We start from the raw sequence: 13,771 nt of genomic DNA, 5'->3' as shown, positions 1-13,771 counted from the left end.
AATTACTAGTTTAGCCCTTAGTTAACCCTAATGCATCCTCCCTAATTTTCACTATAAATACCCCATTAGTCTAATTAGAGGAGCATGTTCTTCTTATCAATAATTAGTGTAGTTAATATCAATCAAATCTCTCTTCAATATTGTAATCAAATATTAATCAAGTTTTAATCCAAGTTCTAGTTCTTTAATCTCTCTCTTGTTCTTACTTTATTTTGGGTAATTGAAGATTATTTGGGTTTATTGGGAGATTGACAACCTCTCAATCTAGGATTCAAGTACTTCTATTATTCTTGCTTTATTATTGGAATCATTAGTAGGTATAATCTCTTAATCCCTTTTTAATTATTGCTAATTACTTTCATTTATTCATCATGTTTCATTATGTTAGTATGATTGACAACCTTTCTAGCATGATCAATATGATAATGAGTGAGTAGTCTCTTAGCTAGGGTTTAATGGGTGATTAGGGAAACCAACATGGGGAATGATTCATGCTTAAATTAATATGCTTTCATATCTTATTTGCTTGCTTGTTTTGATCTTAATACATGCACATGTTATATTTGATGAAATGCTAAGCCTATGAATCCTTGCATTTACTATCATCTTCTATCCATTCAACTTGACTTGTAAGACATAACCCAACTCGAGTCTTGTTAGACCATGCATGTGTTAAGTAGGGAAGATTAAGTCGACTTGTAGGTGTTGTACAATCCAAGAGATTCGGCTCCGGGACCCAAACTTTCCTAGGATTGTAAGATATAACCCAACTCAATCCATCACAACAATAATTGCTTGCTTATAATTTGAGAACATGTTTGTATGATCATATCCCATGATTCCCCTATGAACCCATGACACCCTAGTGCTTTTAATCAATTGTTTACACCCCTTATTTCATTTATTTTGTTAATTTATTTTCATTGCTATTTTAGTTTAGTAACCTTCTACATCAACCCAATTTGTGACACCCCTAGACACCACTAGTTGCAATAGAATCTTCATTTCAATACCCGTCCCTTGGGATCCGACCTTTACTTGCCTCTTTACTAATTGTAGAGTTGTTTGTGAAGTATAAATTGTGTTTTGTATCGACCATTGACCAACGACCACATATGCTTAATTGTGAACACCAAATGGCTCCGATCAAAAATGGCGCCGTTCTTGGGGACGGTGTTTAATTGATTTAAGATTTCTTTTATTGTTTTTAGTTGTGTCTTTTTCACCTTGGGAAGTAAAACTCCTCAAGGTTTGTTCTAATTGTTTTCGAGTTGTTTGATATTTTGCATGTCTAGAAGGTTACAAAGAGATTTGTTACCTTTTGACCGTGAAATCGAAAGAACCTTGACGAATAATAGGAGACTTGTTAGGAGGAATTTGGGAGGTGTTGGTGAAGTTATTCAACCCACTAGTGAGTTTGTCAATCCTTTCGCAATAGAAGGAGAAGAGAACCATTAAACAATACCACACAAAATCCACCTACAATGCCTAAATTCTCGTCACACTCTATACCCACCGAGGAGGATTTACCAAATGGTACTCCTACCCCACAACATCTTACCGGAAACTTTATTGCCAAGTCCGCCTTCATCCAACTAGTTGAGAGGAGCCAATTCGGGGGAATGCCTAGTGAGGACCCTCATTCTCATATGGAAACATTTTGTGATTATTGTGAAGCTATCTCTCAAACGGGCGTGACTCAAGACCAAATAAGATGGGTCTTATTTCCTTTTTCGTTAATCGGCACCGCAAAGCAATGGTTGAAGGGCCTTGATAAGGCCACCCTTGGAATAGACTCTTGGAAGAAGCTAGCTCTAGCTTTCTACAAAAAATTCTACCCACCGGAAAAGACCAATATGCTAAGAGCTCAAATTACGGGTTTTAAGCAAAGGGATGAAGAATCTTTGTATGAAGCTTGGGAGCGGTTCAAAGGTATTTGTCGCTCATGTCCTCACCATGGACTTAGCGAATGGTTTTTAGTGCAACAATTTTGGAATGGTTTATATGAAGATTCAAGGAACATTCTCAATATGGGATCAAATGGAATGTTCACCGAAGTTGATGACAATCAAACATGGAACAAGATTGAGGAAATGGCGGTCCATAATTCGCAATATAGTAGGCCTCGCAAGGCTACTAGAGGAGGAAAGTATGAAGTGGACACCGTTACTCAATTGGGTGCTCAACTTAGTGCTCACATTGACACAATCAACTTGAAGTTTGAACAAGCTATGGCTAGACTTGAGGAAAACTCAAAATCATCAAAGCATCATGTCAATGCCATGACGGCATCCTCATCAATCCCAAGCGGGATATGTGAGAATTGTGGAACCTTGGGTCATGACTCAAGTGAATGTAGGGGAACGACCGAACAAGTCAATGCTTTCCAAGCTTACAAAAGTGGCACCCCTTATTCAAATTTTTACAATGAAAACACCAAGTTCCACCCAAATCTCTCATACAAAAGCCAAAATGTCCAAAACCCTCAAACAACATACACTCCACCACCCATGAGAAATCAAAATCAAAGACCCTTTTTCAATCAAAACCAAGGCTACCAAAATCAAAATCCATACAATCACCACAATGACCAAAGTTTTGATGTCCAAAAAGCGGTCCTTCAAATGCAAAAGAATCAACAAGAATTTTTCACCCAAATGCAAAAAGATAGCCAAGCAAAGGATACCACCATCAACAACATTCTAGCTCACACCAAGATGTTGGAAACACAATTGACCCAACTAGCATCTTCGAGCTCACAAAGACAAAAGGGGCAATTACCACCTCAAGGTAATCCCCCTAGACATGAAACGGTTAGTGCCATTCACTTGAGAAGTGGTACAAGGTATGAAGCACCGAAGGAGCAAGTTGAGGATGAAGTTGTCAGAGCTAGTGAGAATGAAGTTGTGGTGCAAAGTCCCAAAGAAGGGGAATCATCAAAAGAAGAAAGCTCAAAGAAAAATGAAGACAAAGCCAAAGAAAAGGAGCCCATTGTGATTAGACTTCCTTTTCCAAGTCGTCAAGCCAAGCCTAAATTTGATGATCAACTTGGAAAGTTCATGGAAATTGTGAAGAACTTAGAAGTCTCAATTCCTTTCACGGAATTAATCAATCACGTTCCGGCCTATGCGAAGTACATGAAAGATATCGTCACAAAGAAGAAGTCGATCCGGAAACTTGAGACTATCGCCTTCACTAAGGTGAGTAGTGCAATACTTCAAGGGAGTTCACCTCCAAAGTTAAAGGATCCGGGAAGCTTCTCAATACCGTGTACCATTGGCGACACAACGATCAACAAAGCCTTATGTGATCTAGGGGCTAGTGTGAGTGTCATGCCGTACTCGGTAAGTAAAAGGTTGGGAATGGGAGAGCTTAAATGTACCAATATCACTCTTCAAATGGCCGATAGATCGACGAAGACACCATTAGGGATATGGGAAGATGTCCCCGTGCGAATTGGGAAGTTTTTCATCCCGGTGGACTTTGTCATTGTTGATATGGAGGAAGATGCCAACATTCCAATCATCTTAGGAAGACCTTTCCTACACACCGCGGGTGCGGTGATTGATGTGAAACATGGAGAGCTCACTCTAGAAGTGGGAGATGAAAGCATAACTTTTAATCTTGACAAGACCATGAGAGCTCCTCGTTTGCATGAGCCATGTTTCATGATTGATCATTATAGCCGAAAAGATGAAAAGAAGAAATCGGAACTCCAATGGAGGAAGAAAGTTGAAGATGCTCCATTCAAAGAGCAAGTAAATTTTGACAAGGAGAGCTTGCAAAGCTCATCAAAATCAACCAAGGAAGAAGAAGATGGCCTCATTGGCCAAGAGAAGAAATTGGGAGAGTTCTCTCCATCCAAGCAAAAGATTTTCAATGATCAACTCAATGAAGTTTGTGGTCTTTGGGACAACGAATTTGAAGGGATCTTTAATCCCTACATTGGGCATGCCATCGATCATGATCAACAACAAGGGCCAAGGTCTATTGAGGACCTCTACCACAACAATGAACAAGCTTTTAATTACTTCTTCGAGGTGTTGAGCAACATCAACAACACCTTGAACATGCCCCCTTGACATCTCATCAAGAATGAGAGTTTGGTGGAGTCCTCCCTAAACCACCACTTGTAAATATTTCTAACTCCCTAACTTACATTTAATTTTTGTATTGCATTTTTTGTCATTTTTGGATTTATTTACTTTGATCAAAATAATTGTCATGAAAAGAGAGAAGTGAGGGAGGGACTAATGATTTTAATTGATGTGTAGTGCTTTACCTTAGTGTGGGGATGGCAATTGCCTAGGCTATTCATGCCTTAGTAGTGCCCCCGCAATGAAGAACACAAGATTTGAAAGAAAGAAAGAATGATAAGGGAATGCGTTGGTACACGGATGGACCTGAATCCGTGTGCACAAGGACCAATCCGAGCGGATTCCTGAGAATCCGCCCGTCTGCAGAGGATCCGAGCGTCCTGCTGAGAAGACGCCCGTCTTGGGCTGAGCTGAAAACTGCAAATTCTTGACTGTCAAAGAATCCGAACGGATTCCTGGAAAGACGCCCGTCTCTCAGAATCCGTCCGTCTTGTGATCAATCCGCCCGTCTTGCAGCTGAAGAAAAACAAAGAAAAATCTCTGGACAAGAATCCGTCCGTCTTGCACGAAATCCGCCCGTCTCATCTCAGCAGAATCCGAACGGATTTCCCAGAATCCGCCCGTCTCTAGGCGGGATTTTTGAAAATTTGAAGCTGAAGAATCCGAGCGGATTGCGCCTAATCCGCACGGATTGTCCCTGCAATTCGAAAATGTCGAGTTCTTTAAATACCCACCCCACCTTCATTCATTCATTCATTCACTCATAAACACTACCCATAACATCAAAACCCTCATCCTCTCCATCTCAAAAACAAAAACCCTCAACAAAACTCACCAAAATCAAATCAAACCATCTTTCAAATAACAAATCAATCACTCCATCTTCATTAACAATCAAAACCAAGCACAAAATCTTCACCTTTGAATTGATTTTTGTTCTCATAAAGGCAAAGCCTTTTACCTTCAAAATCGATTTGGGCATTCCACAAATTGAAGATTTTTGATCTTTTTCTTGGTTAACTCATCAAATGGCAAGAACAAAGGGAGCAACAAAAGCAAAGGCAAAGGCAACAAAGGCACCAAAGACTACAACTCTCTCTCAAAGGCAAAAAGCTCTACAAATGAAGAAAGCTTTGGCAATGGTGGTATCAACACCAAGCTTGGAAGTGCAACAACCTCAACAAATTTCTATGGAAGCATCACCCTCTACTCCGGTAATTAATCAACTCTTGCATTATCCGGAGGTAACATTCATTTCCGATTCCCATAGAAATACATTTGTCAAGTTTGCTATGAAACAAATTCAATCCACCAAATTCATATGCCAAGATACTTTAGAGAAGTTGGGTGTTCTTGAACAAACAAGAGTCTTTTTCAATGCCATGGGTTTAAAGAAATTGTTTGAAATGAAGGAAGTAACATACCCCTCCCTTGTCTTAGAATTCTTAAGTTCTTTAAAGGTGACAAAAGTTGAGAATAGGGAAAATATTGAGTTTCGTCTAGCTAACACTAGTAGACGCATTTCCTTTCCGGAATTGGGTAAAATTTTGGGTCTTAGTGATGAACATAAATTTTATAAGCAATATGGGAAGTATGATCCCGAGCCTCTTTGGGAGGCAATCTCCGGGAAGAAATTTGAGGATTTTAAAGCTTGTCGTGCTCTTTTGGTCCATCATCCGGGCATAAGAATATGGCACAAAGTTGTGGGAAATACCATCATTGCTAGGAAAGACACCAATCATTTCACGGGACTCGATTTTATCCTCCTTGAATCAACTTTGAATATTGGAAGAATTCACACCAAGCCTTACAATTCTTTGAGGCTATTGGTTGATAGATGGCTCCATGTAGATAGTGGGAAGAAGGGTCAAACCGTAATTGTTAATGGCGGCCTTGTCACGGTCCTAGCCAAGCACTTTGATCCTAATTTCAATAAGGATAGCAAGTACAAAGCTAAGGATGGTGGCCATCTTATTGATATGTCCACCTTGATCAACAAGTTTAAGTGGGTTGCTCACAATCCCCTTGATACCAAGTATGGGTGGCTTACAAGTGAGGCTCGATCATTCACTCTACCCGCAAAGATTTGCCGTCTTAGTGTCCACCGGACCAACTATTTACTCCCCTTATCCACGGAAGCCGAGTACATCATTCAACAACAAAAGGGCGATCATGAAACTCCCTCCTCTTCCATTGTTATACCACCTTACCCCTATGTTTATGAAGAGTTCAAACCGCAAGGAGTTGAAATTGGGAAAGACTATGTAACTCTTCTTATGCAAGCCATGCACAAGCAAGCTTATGAAGATCGGAAGAATGCTTATTTGGCTCAATATCCTCCCCTCCTACATCTAGCTAGGCAAGGACTCCTTGATCCATCTTGTCCTTTGCCTAGTTGGGCGGATAGAGAAGCCTTATTTCCGGGTGCATCAAGGGACGTGGTGGAAGGCAATGAGGTTGTTGGAAATGATGAGGAATTTGATGATAACATTGAGGAAGAAGCAAGTGGAGATGAAGAAGGAGATAGTGAAGATGGTGAAGATAGTGATGAGGAAAGCAAAGAAGAAAGTGCCAAGGAAAGTGGCAATGTGACCACTTCTCATGAGGGAAGTGATGGTGATAGTAGCATGATGGAAGACTAGCCTTGGAGATTCCTACTCTCCCACGGTTTGTCTATATCTCTTTGTATTCTATTTTCATTTTGATCATTGTTGGTTTAGTCCTAGCAACATCAAAGGACTCACACCTCGGTTCCTTTGAGGTGTTCTCTTATTGTTCCCATTTTTGAAAATCCAAAATGACAATCTCGTTTCATGCATAGCATAGCATGTGCATGAACTCCCCCATGCTTTGACATTAGCAATAGTGTCTTACTTGGTTTGGGGAAGTTAATGCATACGCAACGGGAGGTAATTTAAATTATCCTCTCCGTCATAACAAAAACCATGCATCATGTAGTATAGCTTAGTGTAGAATTGCATTTAGTATAGAAATCATGCATCATCTTTGCATAATTTCCATCATTTTGGCCATTGAGGACAATGCCCATATTAGTGTGGGGATGGGAATTCTAACACTTAACTTTTATTCAAAAACCATAAAAATTGAAAAAAATTCAAAAATCATAAAAATTTGAAAAATTGAAAAAATCCAAAAACAAGTTCATTTCCTTTGTATATATTGTCTTGTATATATTGTGTTTGTTTATCCTTGTTCACTTTGATTGACTACGCCACATCCGAGACATGAGGATATTGAAGACCGCATGGTATGATCTTTCCAATCTCCTTTTTCCTCTTTATGTTAATGACTATGTGGCTTTATTTTGATTGATGCGGTAAAACAATGTGAACTTAGGATTGCATCTAGTTTATTTGGCATATTAGTTGGTAGAATCATATGCATTAGGATGTTTATATGTTAGTTGCATCATGGCATGTAGTTTGCATGTTAGAAAAATTTTGCGAAACCGTCTACTTGGGAAGCTTGACAAGTGTATATAGGCCCTAGCAGATGCTTTTTATTCTTAAGACTTTGCTTGTTAGAATACTTGTAAAACACCCTAGGATGTGTCATGCTAGTATCCTTTGACCCATGGTTTAAGGCCTAGTCAAGAGTACCTTGTGGTGTGATAACTCCTTGGCTACCGTTTATTCCAAGGTGACCCTTGAAACCATGCATACTTCTATCATTCATCCATGTTCTACCACATTTTTGTCATCAAAGGGAATGGGCACAAAACAAAAAGAAATCAATTTGAGTTCAATGAAATGAAAAGTGAAAGAAAGTTTGCAAAATGCATCAAATGAAAAGAGGAGCAAAAATAGAACTCCTAAAGCTTCAAATACAAGGCACCCTCGTTACTAATTGGGGTGACTTTGAAAATGTTCAAAAGAAATGCAAAAAGTTGTCAAGTATTGAAATGCCAAAAATCAAAAAGAATGGCAAAGAAAGTGTTCTCAAATGTCAAATGCCACGAGAAATTGGGGGGAAAAACAAAAACAAAAGCAAACTCCCAAAATGAAACTCAATTACTATCGATCCCTTTATCCATCTTATCCATTTTTGTGCATGGTAGAGAGGGGACGACCCTTCTTCTTGTCTAGGCAAGAGGGGGAATTCCGCGATCCTCCAGTGTTTCTAACACCATAGGGAGTCTACTCTTGACAAAAGCATTTAACGATTGAGGACGAAGGTACCCTAGCTTGACACAACTTGGAGGTGATTTATTGGTATCCTTCTAGGCTTAGTAGTTTGAACAAATTGCATCTATGAAGGATTGTGTACCCTTGAATTGCTTCCCTTGTAGATAATTTCCGCCACTTAGATGAGGAAAGTGGCTATTCTTTTGTAGATGCATCCATTATGTGTTTTTGTGTGCTTTAAAGTTTGGATGTGTCGCCATTTTGGCAAGACCCACCTTGCCTTGCAAGAAGGCATCCTACCTCATGGTTGTCTTGTTGTGAGTTGAAGGGGCGGAGTGAGACCCGCTAATTGTCTCATATCGGCTATTATTATTAGGTTAGTTTAGTATTGGTCCTAGTCTTTGTCACCTCTTTGCTCGGGACGAGCAAAGGTTCGGTTTGGGGATATTTGATGCGACCATAATTGGCGCATATTTAGCCCCCGAATTACCATTGTTTCCATGCTTTTTAGTGCCTATTTGGGTCATTTCTTATCTTTAGTTCTTTGTTTTGCATATTCTTTGAGATTTTGATCCCTTGGTAGGAAAGGAGTAAGAATCTTGCGTTTTCATGGCAAAACAAGGCTAAATTGATCATATTCAATGACCAAGCATCAAGGAGAGACAAGACTAGAAGGCCTTTGTACATAGCATAGTAGAAGAGCATTGTTGAGAAAAGGACCCTTGAGTCCCCAAGGAAATCCCCAAGGAATTCACGAAGAAAAGGGAAGAAAAAGAAGAAGGAAAGCTGCTGAACTACAATCCGAACGGATTGTAGAGAATCCGTCCGTCCGTTCTCGCCAGTCCGAGCGTCCTTACCAGGAATCCGCTCGGATTCCCCATGCCCAGTCCGAGCGTCTTGTTCCTTGGTCCGCTCGGATCGTCCATCCCAGATCCGGCCGTCCCGACTCCCAGCCGCACGGATCACAGCACAGCACAGTTTCGTTCTTCAAGCTACGAAATGGAGAAGCCCTTCTCTCGGATAATCCCGGAGGCTCCTTGCTCAACTTAAAAAGTGTAATTACTAGTTTAGCCCTTAGTTAACCCTAATGCATCCTCCCTAATTTTCACTATAAATACCCCATTAGTCTAATTAGAGGAGCATGTTCTTCTTATCAATAATTAGTGTAGTTAATATCAATCAAATCTCTCTTCAATATTGTAATCAAATATTAATCAAGTTTTAATCCAAGTTCTAGTTCTTTAATCTCTCTCTTGTTCTTACTTTATTTTGGGTAATTGAAGATTATTTGGGTTTATTGGGAGATTGACAACCTCTCAATCTAGGATTCAAGTACTTCTATTATTCTTGCTTTATTATTGGAATCATTAGTAGGTATAATCTCTTAATCCCTTTTTAATTATTGCTAATTACTTTCATTTATTCATCATGTTTCATTATGTTAGTATGATTGACAACCTTTCTAGCATGATCAATATGATAATGAGTGAGTAGTCTCTTAGCTAGGGTTTAATGGGTGATTAGGGGAAACCAACATGGGGAATGATTCATGCTTAAATTAATATGCTTTCATATCTTATTTGCTTGCTTGTTTTGATCTTAATACATGCACATGTTATATTTGATGAAATGCTAAGCCTATGAATCCTTGCATTTACTATCATCTTCTATCCATTCAACTTGACTTGTAAGACATAACCCAACTCGAGTCTTGTTAGACCATGCATGTGTTAAGTAGGGAAGATTAAGTCGACTTGTAGGTGTTGTACAATCCAAGAGATTCGGCTCCGGGACCCAAACTTTCCTAGGATTGTAAGATATAACCCAACTCAATCCATCACAACAATAATTGCTTGCTTATAATTTGAGAACATGTTTGTATGATCATATCCCATGATTCCCCTATGAACCCATGACACCCTAGTGCTTTTAATCAATTGTTTACACCCCTTATTTCATTTATTTTGTTAATTTATTTTCATTGCTATTTTAGTTTAGTAACCTTCTACATCAACCCAATTTGTGACACCCCTAGACACCACTAGTTGCAATAGAATCTTCATTTCAATACCCGTCCCTTGGGATCCGACCTTTACTTGCCTCTTTACTAATTGTAGAGTTGTTTGTGAAGTATAAATTGTGTTTTGTATCGACCATTGACCAACGACCACATATGCTTAATTGTGAACACCAAATGGCTCCGATCAGGGTTGTACCAAAGCCTTTACACATGCAGACTTGCCTGAGTTCACTGGGTATTGAGGCGGCTAACATCTTCTGTTTGAATATGGCAACGTGATTTTGTGAATCAGAGGTCCCATCATAAGTTCTCATGGATGGGACGGTAAATTTCTTGGGGAGATCAATTTTTGCAATTTCGTCTGCAAAGGGTGAATCAGCAAAGCTGTCAACTTCTATTTCAGCCACAGGGTCTGGCACTCCAGGTATATTTTCTATTTTGTTATGGAGTTTTTGAATTTCCTGAAGCATTGTCATCATTATTGCTGCTTCAGTTTTGTTTGTTTCATCATTGGGAATGATTTGGGTGTCGGATAAGGTATCCTTCTCCGAAGTTCCAAAATTGGAAAAGTCAATATTCTTGATAATGGATGAGAATGGGGTTCCTGGTTCGAATCTGGTCTTGGAGCCTGAAGCCTGATTTTCCAATTTCTTTTTCAGGTTGGACTCAGATTCCTTCAGTCTGCTAATTCCAGCTTCTGCTTGGACTGCCTTTTCTTGAATTGTCTCCAACTCTTTGATCTTAGCCAAGGCAGCCGCCAATTGTTGTTCTGGGGTGAGTTCTACCATTTTTGTATGTGAATATTAAATGAAGAATGGCAAAAGGAATTTTTTGATTAATGAACTAGATGCCCCACGGTGGGCGCCAATTGTTTTAGCAGGATTTTCCCTGAAAGGGTCCGGCTTTATTATAGAGTAATTAGGGTATCTAGTTCTGTAAATTAGGGATAAAATTATAAAGAGTTATAGATGGAGATTGAATATAGATAGTGTTATTGTATTTATTTGATAAACCGATTACAAATCTTGTATGCAAGTATGAGTGTTCAGTAGAGAATAATGAGAAAAACGTATCTCCATTACAAATGTTAATTAGTGCTATTTATACTCTTCAAAAATTAACGTTGGATGCCACCCAACGTTCTTCTTGACCGTTTTCAGTTGTTAGCTAGAAAATAGGGCACATTTCCTATTTATCCGCTTGACCCAGTCTTCTTCAACAAACTTTGGTTTATATTCCTTTGCACGATCTGGTACGTGGAAATATACTATTCTTAGGGTTGGACTTGGTCTTCCGTGATAATAGGGCATATACACAACTGTCTTGCTTGTTTGCTGATCAGCCGTCTTGCTGGAGAGATCCACCAAGCTATCTTAATAACATTATCAGGCTTTTCTTCCTGGACCTTAGCAGCTTATTTATCCTCTGGTGTTCTTCTCCTGTCAAATAATAACTGTACTTGCCCGGACTCTGGTTGCCCCAATCAGCCTAATAAGGCCAGGCTAGGTTACAATCAGACCAGGCTAATTTGGGCCTAACACATATCATATTATTATATTTGTTAGCTTTTTAAATAATTTAGTTTCAGGTGACCTTTCATTATCTAAACCGGATCTTCTTTCAATAATTACAGACAAGGAAGCATTAGATAAACAGTTGTGTATTAAAGGCCACAGACTCATTACGCTCACGCATCTTAAATAAATACCTTATGCTTCCAACCTAAAAGACTACCTCAAGTTAAATTAAACAAAATTTAAGATAAACAAATATTCAAATATAATAATTGTTGACTGTCGATTTCATTCAATTAATAGATTGGAAGAGGACAAACAATTGTTCAAAGAAGAATATATCGCCAACAAGAAGCGCTCCATGCAAATGGATTTCGATGTTGACTATAGTGTTGAAAGAAACCGGGGAACGGGTTCACCTATTACCGAAGTCCTCGGCAATGTGGATATTATGAGTACTCATATATTCAATAGGTTACACTACTACAAATTCAGGTAACTATAACGGCCCTTTAACAACGATTATTCACGAAAATCACCATAACACGTTGTAGAATGGATGACGCTGATTTTACTAAACTTAATTACAACGGTTATGTGCTGTTAACCGTTGTTATAGGTTTTAACAACGGGTCAAACTTGCACAACCGTTGTTAATATAAAAACTAATAACAATAGTTTACTCTGTAATACATTATAACCGTTGTTAATAATTTGGCGCAAAATTAGTGAAAAGTAATTACAACGGTTATATTAGAACCCGTAGTTAATACTTTTTAACAACGGTTTTCTAAGGACCCGTTGTTAATATGTTCTCTAATGACAACGAGTTTATGTGTACAAACCGAAGTCAATACTTTCCATGATATATACCACACAAACACAGATCAGCTACAGCCACAAATACAAACACAAACATAAACACAAACAGAAACACAAAGACAAACATAAACACAAACACAAACACAAACACAAACACAAACACAAACACAAACACAAACACAAACACAAACACAAACACAAACACAAACACAAACACAAACACAAACACAAACACAAACACAAACACAAACACAAACACAAACACAAACACAAACACAAACACAAACACAAACACAAACACAAACACAAACACAAACACAAACACAAACACAAACACAAACACAAACACAAACACAAACACAAACACAAACACACTCTTTCTCATCGTCTCTTTCTCTCTTTCTCATCGTCGCTTTATCATCGCCGTCACTGTTGTTGTCATCGTCTCTTTCTTTCTCTAATTATCAGGTAAATATCTATCGCTTTATGGTTTTAGGGTTTGTCATCTCCGTCATTATTTTCTTTCTCAAATGATTTTATTTGCATGTGTTTTTCTCGATCATTATTGTTCTTTCTCTAAGTATTATTCGCTTAATTAGTTTTGTCACTGTTGTTTTTCTGCGTTTATTAGCTAGTAAAACAAATTAAATAAAATAAAACAAAGAATAAGATGATGGAGAGGAATGCATAAACTTAATTAATTAATATATAAATACATAAAAAACTTATTACATTGCTAAAAATGCAATTCTTAGATATGCATAGAAAGTTGCATTCTCTTCTATGATATTCATCCTCTCCTCCTTTGCTATTTGGAGGTTTTGTTCTGCAGATGCTATATCGTCATATAGCTGCATTATATGCGGCTCTACCAAGCCATTTTTTTTGGCGTTCTTGAGTGCGATCCAAACTTCCTCAAGATAGCTTTTGTACCTCCTCTCGATGTCCAGCAACCGGCGAATGAACTCTTGTTGTACTCGGTCATAATGCATGTATTATGAATGGTACCATTCATTTTTGTTGAAGGAAGTTTGGAGTTTATTATTAGGTTTAAAAGATTTAGAGCTTGGAGTTTAGGGTGGAGATAGTGGGATAATGGAATGGTTATTGAGATAATGCATGAATTTATACTTAGTAATGTGTCGTTTGAGTTGTTTTTTAATTAATATATAT

At 38.4% G+C, this 13,771-nt stretch overlaps 1 non-coding gene across 1 annotated transcript; it reads right to left on the bottom strand.

Moving 5' to 3' along the window:
* Positions 1-1,856: 1,856 nt before the first annotated feature.
* LOC141617541 (small nucleolar RNA R71) lies at positions 1,857-1,963 on the bottom strand. The gene has a single exon (XR_012531133.1). It is a non-coding gene; the product is annotated as a small nucleolar RNA R71 (small nucleolar RNA).
* Positions 1,964-13,771: the final 11,808 nt, after the last annotated feature.

Source organism: Silene latifolia, chromosome 1, assembly GCF_048544455.1.
Source record: "Silene latifolia isolate original U9 population chromosome 1, ASM4854445v1, whole genome shotgun sequence".
In the NCBI taxonomy this organism is placed as follows: Eukaryota; Viridiplantae; Streptophyta; class Magnoliopsida; order Caryophyllales; family Caryophyllaceae; genus Silene; species Silene latifolia.
Note: the sequence above shows the minus strand (reverse complement) of the source record. Positions and strands in the feature narration are given on the sequence as shown.